The sequence below is a fragment of the Lathamus discolor genome, chromosome Z (assembly GCF_037157495.1).
Source record: "Lathamus discolor isolate bLatDis1 chromosome Z, bLatDis1.hap1, whole genome shotgun sequence".
Classification (NCBI taxonomy): Eukaryota; Metazoa; Chordata; class Aves; order Psittaciformes; family Psittacidae; genus Lathamus; species Lathamus discolor.
Genome location: NC_088909.1, coordinates 8424505 through 8437774, shown reverse-complemented (window position 1 = coordinate 8437774; position 13270 = coordinate 8424505).

Genomic DNA, 13270 nt, shown 5'->3' with positions numbered 1-13270 from the left:
GTGGGGAGACACTGCACAGATTTCCTGTTGCCTCTTTCAGAGAAGAAAATGTTTCTGTTCTGAGAAATGCATTTGATTTTCCTTAAACTGTTTGCTAAAGAGGAAGAGATAGCCATTACTTTGTTCTGTAGGCTCATTTTCCAGCCCCACAGTTATCTGGCAATAAATACTTCGATAGGAGTAGGATGAAATTGTGAAATTGAATCATGATATCTCAACAGATGGTCATAGGCAGCCTAAATATGAGGGGAACGCATCGTATGTTTGACTTGATTCAGAGGAAACGATTTATATAGTTATGTTCTACCTTAAAAGAAAATACCTAAATACCTTTTTTAATCTAGATTTGTAGTACATTAACTTTCAAAGATACACAGTGTCTCCATTTCACTGTAAGGTAGATTATTGGTTCTTCTGAGGCAGGAGGCGTGTAAAACCTGACAAAAGGGAATAGGTTCCTATTGAATTTTCCAGAACAAGTTGATGAATTGTATGTGAGAAGGGAAGCTGGAAGTATAAATATGTTCTACATCCTCTCCATGACAGGCTATATAATATTTATTATAAATGGAGACATAAAGCAGGAATAATCTTCCCCATGACCTCACTGTGACAAACTGGCTTTCTAATATTTGCTGAGTGCTGATTATTACTTGGCTAACACTCTGAGCTAAAGATGAAGCATGTGCTAAGTTGCAGAAATTCTTACAAATAGGCTGAGCTATTTTCAGAAGAAGGGCAAATTTAAGGACACATTTGTGTTTTTACCTGCATGAGTATTTTTCCTCAAAACATATTAGTAAATCCACGTATGTGCAAAACCTTCAGGCAAACAATACAAATACAGTTGCTCATTTATGCATTGTGTTCAGTGCTTGGTTCAATGAAGAAGGCTTGTGAGGTGGGGGTTAAAGAGCTTGGTTACATACTGTGAACAACACTCTGCTTAAACATCTTTTTGGAGGTGCATATTAAAGGAATAGGTGGAATATTAATAAACTTGCTTCAATTTTTATCAACTCAGAGACGATGCTACTGGCAAAGATAGCTCGGAGATAGGTATAACATGAGAGAGTGAAGAGGTTCATCACTGAGTTTCATCATTTGCTGGAAGCATTTGAACTATATTTGTGTACAGACTTTCCTTGTGGAGGTAAACAAGCATCCTGCTTCGTGCAGCAGTGCCACTGTTTTGACCTGTACTTTCATACACTGCTTTCAGGGGCTGGAGAGAATAGCTGCATTGAAAACACAGAAAAAAAATAGAAAGTTATTAAATGAATAATTGTTTCCTTTATGTATCATCTTGATGATTTTACCATGACATGAGTTAAAACAAAGCTACTTCTGGTCTGTACTTTGAAGGCGGCAATGCCCTTAAGCAAATACTCAGCAGGTCTGTCTGAACATAAGCAGGATACCTCCTCTCCAGACCTGTAACTGCAACTGTAAGGAGGCAACCCTTCTAGTGTGCTCTGAGCAGCATAACATAGACTTAAAACTGCTTAGGTTTAATCTGGACATGTTTTAATCTAGCAAGCAGGTCAAGCCAGTGAGATCTACCTGAACAATTGTATCGTTGTTCCATACCTTTCCCATGTTTCATGATGTGCTTTTCCAAATCTTACAAAGACTTTTCATCAATTTCTCTTATCCTTACATAGGAACAAGCCGTAGGGTGACATTTACAAGCTCCTTCTTCCTATGTTTTCAGAGCCTGTTAATGGTAGGTAGACTCTTTGCAGTTTTGCCCCATAGCCTTCTTGATGTGTCGGTAGAGGAACAAGGGGAAAAAAAGTAAAAAGTTTTCAGGCCTTACTGATACTGAACAGCAAGAACAGCACACTTCTGGGGACGTTTGTTACAGCATTTCTTCTAATAATGTCCAAAAGGTATATAAAGGAAGTTTTATCATTCATTTGGTAATAACCTAAACACCTGTAACTTGCTTTCAAAGTTTTCCCACATGACATAAGTGTTTCTCTACAGCTACCATCTCAGCATACAGTCTGCTTCTATGATACACCACTTCTGCTCTGAAATTAAGACCACTAGGGGAGATCAGTGGAGGGAATTGTCTCACATGAAGAATGAAAAACATCAAATAGAATGAGCAGACACTTCTTTTAAGTTCTAGATGAGCTGTGGGAAGTTTTTGATTCTATGAAGTTTCACAGACTACCTGAATTTAAATCTCCTAAATCTGTGAAAACAGAGAGCTGTGGGTTTTTTTCACTTCTTTCAGATCCAAAACGTGCGACTTTCTCCAAAACTAGTAGGCTTAGCATTGAGCAACACTGACAAGAGAGAAAAGCTATCTTCAGATTCATGTTTCCACTGGCTCTGTCATCTGAGCCCTGTGGTATAATCAATGCAAGAATACTGTTAATCCATGTAATGTTATTAAACCAGTAGGTATATCTTAGTTTCTCAGATGGGTCAATGTTTCTCCTGTTTTACAAAAAGTGCAATAACTTTGTGCCTCTGAAGTTATTTTCACTAAAGTGGAACATATCAGGTTTTGCAAACGAGTCATCCAGCAAAGGGAGGGGTTTTTACTCATATTCTTGACATGACTTTGAAACTTTGCTATCTGCAATGAGTCTCAGGCAAACCATGTCTGCAGAGCATCTTTTGCAAGCACACACCGTATTAGTTTGGTTGATTGCAGCTCAGTTGTATTTGTCAAACATAATCAAATTTTAATAGTTAAACGTGTACTTGTGTAGCTCATGTTCACAGGGTAACACAAACTTTGCATGAAATAAGCCGGAGATCTAAACATCTGCTTTCTTAGTTCTGTGGGTTACTCTGTCATATTCCCTGTCACACACCAGATTCCCACTGTGGAAGAGGCTGATAGAAGTTCAGACCAAAATGTCACGTGCAACACCTGCACATACTGAATTCCAGAAGCAAGGAGAACTGGGAACCAGTGGTCACTTGGGGAACTCTTGTAGGTGACCCCAAGTGGATGAGAAGTATGACACTAGAGTGGAGACATTTCAGAAGGTCCATGTAGGTCTCTCCAAAATCTGGAATTTAATCTTGGAAGCTATAATTTACCAGACTCTGCTATTTGGCATTCAAAAACAAACAAACAAGAATTCAAAAGTCACTGCAAGATCTATGATGAGCCCTTGAGACGGCAGATAAATCACTGAAGTAAGCAGAAGTAATTCAGGGCCAGGGTGATGCTTGTAGCACTTAATACTGAATTTACTATATTTGACCCATGGTGTACATACACATGCAAAAAAAAAATCAACTGAAAAACCTATGCTTAAAAATACTCAGGCCCAGGAAAGGAGAAATCACACAAGGGCAAACTGCAGGACTTTGTTAACTATGACAATGAATATTTGTTATACTGAAGTGGATGAAATGATTCTAGTATCTACTAGAATATTCTAGTAACTACTAGAATAGTAGTAACTACTTAGAATAAAATGGATATCCACTTTCCAATTCTCATGGGATATAGTGTTAGTACTTATTATTAATAGGTATGGCTGGAAAAGGAGAAGGTGGAAGACTGTACTTTTGAGACGCCCCAGTTCCTTAATGCCAAACCCTTAAATACCCAAGTTGTAACTGGGACGCTGAAAAGTGCTTGTCTCACATATCTCAGCACAGTCACGGAACACCACAGCATCATGGCACAAATTCCTCCCTTGGTACAAAAGAGATGAAAACTGAGGTTTGTGGAGGAAGACAGCAGAAGTGCGAACTTGTTGGGGTCTTGTCTGTTGTTGGTTGTACCCTCATTACCTCTGGTGATACCCTTCAAGGTTCTGGTGAGCTGCCATCAGGACTGAACCCTTCTTGCCCTCTAAGAAAGCAAGCGAGATCTGAGTTTGCATTCCAGCTACTGGGCTGGTAGTAGATCTGCTTGTGTCTGCTGGAAGATAAAGGGACTGCAGCTCATCTGGAATAAATAAATACTGCTTCTCCTTCTCCACAGATTTTGTGTGGAACCTTTGTGTGTATGCTCAGCTCCTACACAGAATCATGTTCTATGTGCAGGCTAGCTCTTCTTGAGGTATAAAACCCCAAGAAATTGGCAAATGGCACCTCATGTCTGGAGAGTTTTAGAACTGGAGCTCCAAGGCCTGGATGACAGTAAGTTCTTAAGGAACAGGGAGAAATTGGGACAGAAGAGCAGCAACTGGTGTGAAAGCGAAAGGAGAGGCCTGGAGCACAGCGTGCAATCGCAGTGTGACTGCATGCTGTGTAGTGATCTGAGCCATGTGAGGCTGGGAAGATTCTGAGTGAGACCTAATTAAAATCATCTGGCCCTCATGAGGAAGATTTCTTTCTCCTTCAATTGTTTTTGTGTTTCGGGGAGATTTCATTAGGCATGTAGAGCTGATGTTCCTGAGAGGAACCCAAAGTGCACTCCTGGCTATTTTTAGTGTGTTGTCAGATTGTTGCATTTGGGGGTTACAAACGCTTCAGGTCTGTAAGAACAAAGACACTGTATGTCCAGGGCTGCAGCAGTGGTTCAGGGTTGACATAATCTGCAGCTATGGCAGTTCTCTGTGTCCAATTTTTGGGAGGCAATAATTATGTAAATAGAAGTTCTACAACCTCCCAAACAGAGTGTCATCAGTACGGTTTAATCGCTTCTTCTCTGACGTGCTCATCCCCCCTGCAGCTATTCTGTGGCATGTTGATAATCACTGAAACTTTGGAGAGCTGTGGGTTGGAGAAGGTTTTCCACCAGAGACTGAATTTTTCGTTTTAGCTGATCTTTCCATTTCCTTTCATTTCTATTTTCTTTCCAATGATCACAGTTAAAAAAGAGACCATCTGGGAACTTCCTTACCACAGGTGGCCTTCATAGCAAGAGTTAGTTTAGAAACAGTGGTTAATCTGTAACTGCTGGACTGATGAGGTGCTGACTCTGGTTGCTTCATTATAATTCCACACAGTTTGCATCTTTCTCACATGAGGATAAAGTTGTATGTTATGGCTCTGTGACCATACAGAGCACTAGCACAGATATGAGACCACAACTGTGTAACTTTGTCGGTGGTCTTCCTGGAGTAACTTTGCAAAGGCAAACTCAAAAGTCACCTGGATGTTTTTCTGTGGACCCTTATGGTTGAAGGACCACAACAAGGGCTCATAGGTTCTCTTACTGTAGTCAAAAGCCTTCATGTTATTTTCACAACCACATTCAAATTATGTTAGCAGAGGTGGTACAGAACAAACACACTAGTGAAGCAGGATCTCTGTGTGAATCCAGGGGAAGTTCTAAGGATCTTTCCCTCTGCACTTTACCCCTCTTTCTGTATCGCATGATGTAAGAGTTTTCAGTCAAAACAGTGTTGTTTTGGTTTAGAAATGGGTACATAAGAAAAGGCGAGATGAAGACAGATATAGATATCGATATATATATGCATAACACACCCACCCCCATACAGTTATACTTGTTTCTAAACAAAGTTTTGAAAGCCAGTAGCCCTCAGACATCTTCACACTCAAACTTTCACCTGAACTTTCATTTGTAGACTCATAATGTGATGAGGAATCTTGTCTCACAGCTGTTAAGTAGTTCAAGAGCCCTCCTGCTCTGCAACTGCGCTGACTACGAGGTGAAAACCCTATGAAATGCATTGCTGATTTTAGCACTGGTTTAGCACTATTTGTAACTTCAAGCTCCGAATTCGCTGCATATTCCTCTAGCTCTTGATTCCTCCCTGCCTCACTAGGTGGCTGTCTAAGAACACACATAGTGTTCACGGGCTGCGGCCCAGCTCCTGGGCTGCTGTGCTGTTCCCTGATCGCACACTGGAGAGCACCCTCTCATCAGCCACACCAGGTACCAGCTGCAAGCTCTGGGCTGAGGGAACCCAGTCCCGCACCTACTGGACACCAGATCCCTTTGATTAAACCAGTTTTATTCTCCAAGACAGAATTAAGTATTTATATCAGCTGAGTGCAAGCCTCTCTTCAATGACTTTCTCACAACACCGGTTCTAATTCTGTGTGATGTTCATAGGAGTTAGGTAAAACCAGAGAATAAGGTAGACTCTGCATAGCTAAGGCTGATTTGTTCTTCCAGTAAAATAGAGGGGTGAGGCAAAACAGCTTCCATAATCTGGAAACTGTGCTTTGTATGTGCGGGGATAGACTGAGGGGAAAAAAGTGCTGTTCACTTAACATCCTTCTCATTGTTAAAGTCCTTATTACCAGATGTGGCTGGAGTTTGGCTTGTGTGCACTGATTTTGCACGGTTATGAATCCTTTAACATAAGGGAAATTATTTCTGATTGAGATGAAAATTAGACCCTAAGGCTCAGGCCGAGCTGAACTTTGGGCATGTATCACAGTTTTCCAGCGCTTTCCATTGGAAACCCTGACTCAGGAAGGAAAGTATGCATAGATCTATCTCCAGTCCATGTGTCATCCTATTGTCTTCAGTACTGCAGAATATAAAGCAGGGAAAGACCACACAAGACTGCATCTCTCTAGAGCACCTCTGAATCTGACTGCATGGTTTGTGTTAATCTGTACTACCCCGAAATACGAGGAGGGGAATAAGCAGTATCTTGTCTCTGTGCCTTAATAGAATTGCAGCAAAGCTGAGTCGGCACATGGCTGGGAATGATCTTAATTGCTTATGCATGGAGAAAGAAGGGAGAGGATAAGCAAATAGTAGGAATATAAATGTTATCTGTACTTAATCAGTTTTTTCTCATCTCTGTGTTTTCAACAAGATACTTCCATTCCATAAACCAGTAATTTTTCTTTCAGTTTAGCCTTGTTGAAAAACCTAGGTTTACCCGACTTCAACAATTTTCAGTTGGAAACACTGAAACAAGATGCTTAGTCTGAGAGCTGGGTCAACTTCATATCTTCCAGAAAATCTCAGACTGTGAAATAGTTTGTTTCCTGTCATCAGGACACAAAATGCTGATGTACAATTCTCCAGTGCCTTCTGGGAGCTGTAATTTGCTTGTTCTCTGCCCAGATCTGGTATTTTTTGGCACCTTGTAACTACATGATACCTTTTCCACGTGAAGATAAATGTATAGTTTTAAGACTTCATTTGCCATAAATCTTCATTTGCATATTGCAAGTTTAGCTGAAATAACAACAAATTGCCAAATCGTTTCTGCCTGGCTGTCAGGCGAGTATGAGTGCGAGCATTCTTGGCTCAGGATCTGCAGGATTAATGCGAAACACTAAAACACAATACTGGAGCTGATCAAACCGTGCAACCTACACCTGAGGGGAATTTTTCTCATGGAATTCATAAAAATGTCCTTATTTTCTCTTGATTAGATGTGACTGTTAAGGTTTAAATAGAAAGCAGCAGCTTGTCCACGAACAGCAGTGAGAGCTTTGCTGTTCCAAAGCCATAACTTTTAATCAGCGTAGTTCCCTGTCAAAGTGGATTACCCCAAGACACTTCACAAGCCATTCTGCTCCCCACCCCCCGATGGCTTTGGGAGGGAGCTTTGGAACAGGAGGAGAGAAGCAGTGAAAAAGGGGATGCAATTGTCCGAGAGAGACAGAGCTATGTGCCAAAACGTCTGAAGGTTTCAGGACTGTATCACTCTCACATTATTGGTACTGTATTTTTTAATCAACTGCTGGTTTTAAAAAGGCAAATCCACTGTTTGCCTTCCTCTTCTATGTAGTTAGCATGCCACAATTACACAATTTGGAAACTGAGGTGTAAACTCTCCTCTGAAAGAGTCCTTTGGTAGTTGAAGGATGCTGGCTGGGATCCATCCAGTAGGCATGAGGTTCAGAAGGTTAATGAGAAGTTCAGGGAAGAGCATTTACAAAAGCAAGCACCAAGAATAACCCAGTTCTTGAAGTGCTCTCTTCCTGGGCAAAGTGTGATTGTGTAATCTAGGGAGCTGGGGAACTGCTTTAATTTGGCTTCCTGAGTAAGCAGGTGTATCATGTATGAAATATTTTGGGTTTTTTTTTTCCACCTTAATTAAGTTGCTTATATGAAAAAAGAGCTAAATTAACAACCTGGAAGAACTATAGAATGCACATGGTAAGTTTGGGTGGCAGATTCTAAAACTGGCCTTGTTAGAGGAATCTCTACTCTGACCTAAAAGAAGAATAAGATCTTTAACCTCCCTTAAAGTCAAGATCTCCCAGCAGAACAGTGCTGTTACCAGAACCAGTCAACAGGAGGGCCCCATTGTGCTCACCTTCATGCAGATATGAGATGTGAGTTGGGCCTGCCCTGAATAAAATGAACTATTTAACAAAACTAGTCAAAGAGGGGATAGTGGGAGGTGGCTAAAGGACTGCAGGTGGTCACTTGTTTTATCAAATCCATTCTCTGCACAGCAGACTTCTCTGTCATGGGTTTAGAGTCCAGAATGAACCAAATGAGTGTTTGCTTTTCTCTTTCTCTTCCTCTCTTCCTTCTCTAGTGCACATATAAGTTGCAAAAACACTGTCTACCACCTTACAGCAGACTTGATGCACAAGTCTAAGACTCAAAACCTGGTAATTCATGGAAGATTGTAGAAGAGATTGAAATATGTGCACTAGTACTGGGAATGTACTTGAAAGTGTCCAGATGATCTTAGCTGCATGGGAAAAAAATCCTTCTTGACCATAGGTTTAGCATTGGTTGTAAAACAGAAAGAGTGAGCACATCACTCAACAAGAGCAAGAGAGTATCAGCAAATCCTGTGCAGTCAGAATTTATCAGAACATAAATCCCCTTTCATTTTGTGTTTCCAAGTTGTGCTTCAAGAAGAAAACCCCATTCTTGGCCCCTGCTGAAATACTGATGCCTAGATTGAATTCAGCAGCAGACACAGGTCAGTCTGGCTCCTTTCAATCTTGCTGTTGTTGATCTCCACAGGTCAAAGCTCAGAACTTCCATATTCAGAAGTTTAAATTTACATCCCTGGCATCAGTCCTCATCTGTTGTATTAGCAGTTCTGCAGGCTTCCAGCTTCTCAGCTGCTTAGCTGAAGTGAAGGTCTCCCACCAGTGCTCACCCCTAATGCTCGACCCTAGCTGCGGTGGGGAGGCACGGGGGCTTGAGATCTGCCTTACAAACAGCAATACGACTGTGAAGCTGAGCAGGGCTCTCAAAAATGCATAAGCTCCAGGGTAGAGCCGCTGTGCTAAGGAATAGATAAAATGGCTGATGGGCATGCCAGATGTTAAAGTGTCTTAGCAAACTAAAGTGTTTTATATCACCTATCCAAGAGTTGCATTGGCACGCTCTGGAATCGATGTGGCTAATGTAACATAGGTTTAGTGTAGAGATTAGTAGACTGTTTCTGCCACTTGAGCAAGCTCTATGGTTATCTGAATAAAAAGCTTATAACAAGTTCATTATTTTCATGACAACTTCCATTGCAATAGAGAAACAACAAAAAAAGTCAGCGTCAGATGTTAAGTGGCCACAGGGGCAATTCAAGTTCAAAACACGTAATATGGTAGATGTATATAGCAGTAGCCCATGTTCCGTGTGACAGTCTCACTCAATAGCTGAATGCTTTTCAAATTAGATGTTCCAGTTTGTTTATATACAATTTTGGGATTGCAACCAGTATTTTGGAAGTGGACACCAAAACCCTCAAAATTGAATTGTGGTAAATGATACAGTTTGAAGAAGTATATACTATGTTTAATTGGAGAGAGCTGTGTTTACAGCCTGTTATTGTCTGTGTTGGCTGACTTTTCACCACATACCAGCAAAGACAGGCATGAGTAAATCGTGGTTGTTCTGGGCAGCTTGGCATTTGCAGTGTATTTGCACAAAGTCTGAGGTGATGAGCTTTCTGCTGACGGGCAATGTCACTGGCTAGAAATGAAATGTTCTGATCCAGTTAAAATATTAGCTATCAATGGAGGGTGCTGTGCAGTTAAAGTTAAAACTTTGAAAGTTAAAACTTCGAAAGTTAAAACTTTGAAAGTTAGAACTTCTTTAATGGACTCAGAAGTATCTTTCTGCAGAGATTGGAATACTGATTTGTATATTGAATCTTACTCAGGTTCTGCCGATAAATAGCGACATACCATTAATAGAATGAATATCTATGAGCACTTTCTGCAGGGTTTATCTGTTTGTATCATCTGGGGAGAAAGTCAGTGAGATTATCCGGTTGGGTATGAAAAATACACCTGGAAAGTTTATTCTGTCTTTCTCTGTCAAAAGTTACATTTCAGATATTAAAAGCTCCCAGAATGAAAGCCACAATTATTGTGTTTAGTAGCTTATAAAAATCATTTTTTGATGGTGCATTTTGAAGAAATAGAGACCTCAGTTACTTTTTACTGCTTAACAGTTAGGTTGAATATACAATGTGGAAATGTGAGTTTTAGTGCTCTGGGGAACACATTGCACCAAAATTGCTTTTCCAGTGAGACGAGTCATAACTGCATCCAGGGAAAACATAAATGGCATTTTCTCTGTAGGCATGTCTGTTTTGAGGTGCCCCTTCTGCCTGAGCCTGCAGGAGTCCTGGTTATGTCTGCAGCACCTGGCATTGCCTGATGTGAGGAAGCAGGGTGGCTGCAGTAGGTTACTGTGCTAAAAGCACTGTGATATTTGTTTAGAAAGGGCACTCTAATTCGGATTAAGTGTTCTGTACAAGAACAACTCTTGAATTCTGCAGATATCCTGATTCTCTTCAATCATAATCTAAATAGAGCTAGTGAAGGGCCATGATTCCCATGGAAGCACAGAAGTGTTGGCACGGGATTCCCACTTTGGTGAGAATGCCTTCAGTTTCTCCTGTTAGACCTAATATTACAGTGATTTGAGAAGGTGACAATGCCAAAGGGAGAGTTCTTGTGTATGGTTTTCTCTGAAATCTGTTTGCTTTCCATAGGTGAGAACTTAATGAGTAAACATTTCCATTATGAACCCTTTCATACTCTTTTTAAATGTGCTTTTATGTCAGCTCTCCGATGTTATTACAGAAGGATTAGTGAACATTATCAGTACAAAATATAGCAAATTAATGCTTGGCAGCCCAAATCACCTAAGGGATACCAAAGGTCTAAAATTGCAGCAGGTACACAGCAGTGTTAAGGCTGAAATGTATGGTGAACGGTGGTTTGATTTAATGCTTAGAAAGTAAGCCTGGAAGTTAGGGTTCAGCTGAAGGTTACTGCCTCCACTGTAAGAATCCAGAAATTAAAACAGATTCTGTTCATGATTGAATAACTCTTATCACTGAACAAAAAGTGCAAAAATATTAGTTTCAAGTGCAGGTCCCATAATAGAGGCTTTCCTTCAGGGAATATGAGGAAAACTGGTTTCAACATTACTGCATCACATTGTGAATTGAGGACTTCAGGTTTTGTCTCTCATTCAGCCTAACTGGGACATTCAGATTGTTTCTGCCCCAGTATCCATCATGGAAAACAAGTACACTAATTCCCTCAGCCACACCTGGCTTGTGCTGGCTGTTAGAGCAAGCTTTTTGAGCCAGATCATGCTGATGGTTTCCCTTCCCCAGGATGGAGGCAGCGACTTCCCACGGGCAACATAATACTGATGCTGGAATAACAAGCTGTGTCTGCATCACTTGCTATGCAAGTCAGCGTTGGTACAGCCCCACCGTGGTCTGTCACTGCCCGTTCTCAAGAGAAGCAAGAGTTGCTTGTAAGCTGCAATTTAAAGAACTCTGAAATGTAGTATACAATGAAGGACATGTTCCAGGCCTGGATTTCTTCTGAAGAGCAGGGCTGAAAAATATCCATGGTAACAGTGGCACACAATGCACAGGAAGGTCAGCTTGATTTGTCTGATGTTTATGCAATATTGGCTGGGGAGGAATTTAAGGTGTTTCCTAGCAGCTTCTTCTCCTCACTTCAGACCTTTTTGTTGATGGAAAGATGACTTATTGCCTTGCTGAAAACACCTCTCTCTAGTTCCTGATAACTGCTAGGCTAACAGTCAGAACACTCTGCAGGTGTTGCTTTTATCTTGAGAGAGTCACTGTCTGGGTTAGGACCCAGCGCTGCACACACCTCATTTTTGATTCGTTCCAGTGCATCCCAGCTCCACTTCTGTCTCTCCCCTCCACTGTTCACCCAGACCTCAGTAATGCTCAGCGGTTGCTTTTGAAACAGAGTCAAGTTCCTCACTATTGCTCTTTCTGATCTTATCTGCATGGAGCAGCCTTGGAAATGTTCTGCAGCATCCAGGCAGACAGACAGGGAGCCATGAGCAACACTTCTCCTAATCACAATGAACTCACTGTTAACATCTTCTTTTCCTATTGTTCCTTGTTGTACACTTGGGACCATAAGCCTTCTGTGACATGAGTACATGTTGTACACAATGGGATCTCAGTGACTCAGTGGGGTTGGACTTTTATTACAGTAGAAATAATAATGTTATTTTATTGATGCTTTTGAATAGGATTTGCTAAAAAATAAAGGAAATATAGAATATGGATCATGTTACCGTAAAACCACATGCAACTAAATGTTCATCTGTCTCCAACATTTCATGTCTTCTGGGCATCCGAGATAGCTGAGTTTGATTTACACAATCAAGCTATTCATTAAATATCTGTTTGAGTTTTAGGCAGATGCATCCTTCACCTGAGTGATGAAAGCTGACTACAGGAAATGGAGCTATTCCTTTGTGAAAAGACCCCATTCTGCTTTATAAAGTGAGCCTTCCAGCAATATACTTCTAGAAAACTGCCAGGCTTTGTATACCAAATATCATTGTAAGGGCTCGGCAATAAAACAGTTGTGGACTTGGGGTCGATCCAACCACACAATAGCACATCTTTATGCAATATTTCCTCTTTCAACATACATCTCCAACACTGTAATTCACTGACAACCGTCAGTTCATCTTAATTCCAAAATTCTAGCCCAGAACGCAAAGTGGTTTAGAGTCTGAATTCTTATGTGGGCATATTAATTACTGAAATCACTAGTCCAAATCATGTTCAGAGGAGCGCTTGCTGAGAATCCTTCAGGAGCAGACTGATGTACTGCTTACTATCACCTGCCAGAGTATACTGTAAGTAAGTCAGAAGCATGCTCAGTATATCCTATCAGCAATACTTGGTATAGCTTGCTGTTCTCAGAGAACCGACGGTGAAAGAAGGGAAAAACAATAAATACTGTTAGAGAATATATGTATATGAAAAGATGCAGTGAATCAATGTGGTTCCTACGAGGGACTGGCTTGGAAACTTCTTAGCTGAGTCATTTTTAGGAAAATAAGTATCCCCAGGCAGATGGGGGAGGCTGTAAAACCTAATGCTGTGTTGAATGAGGCTTCATACCTTGCAAA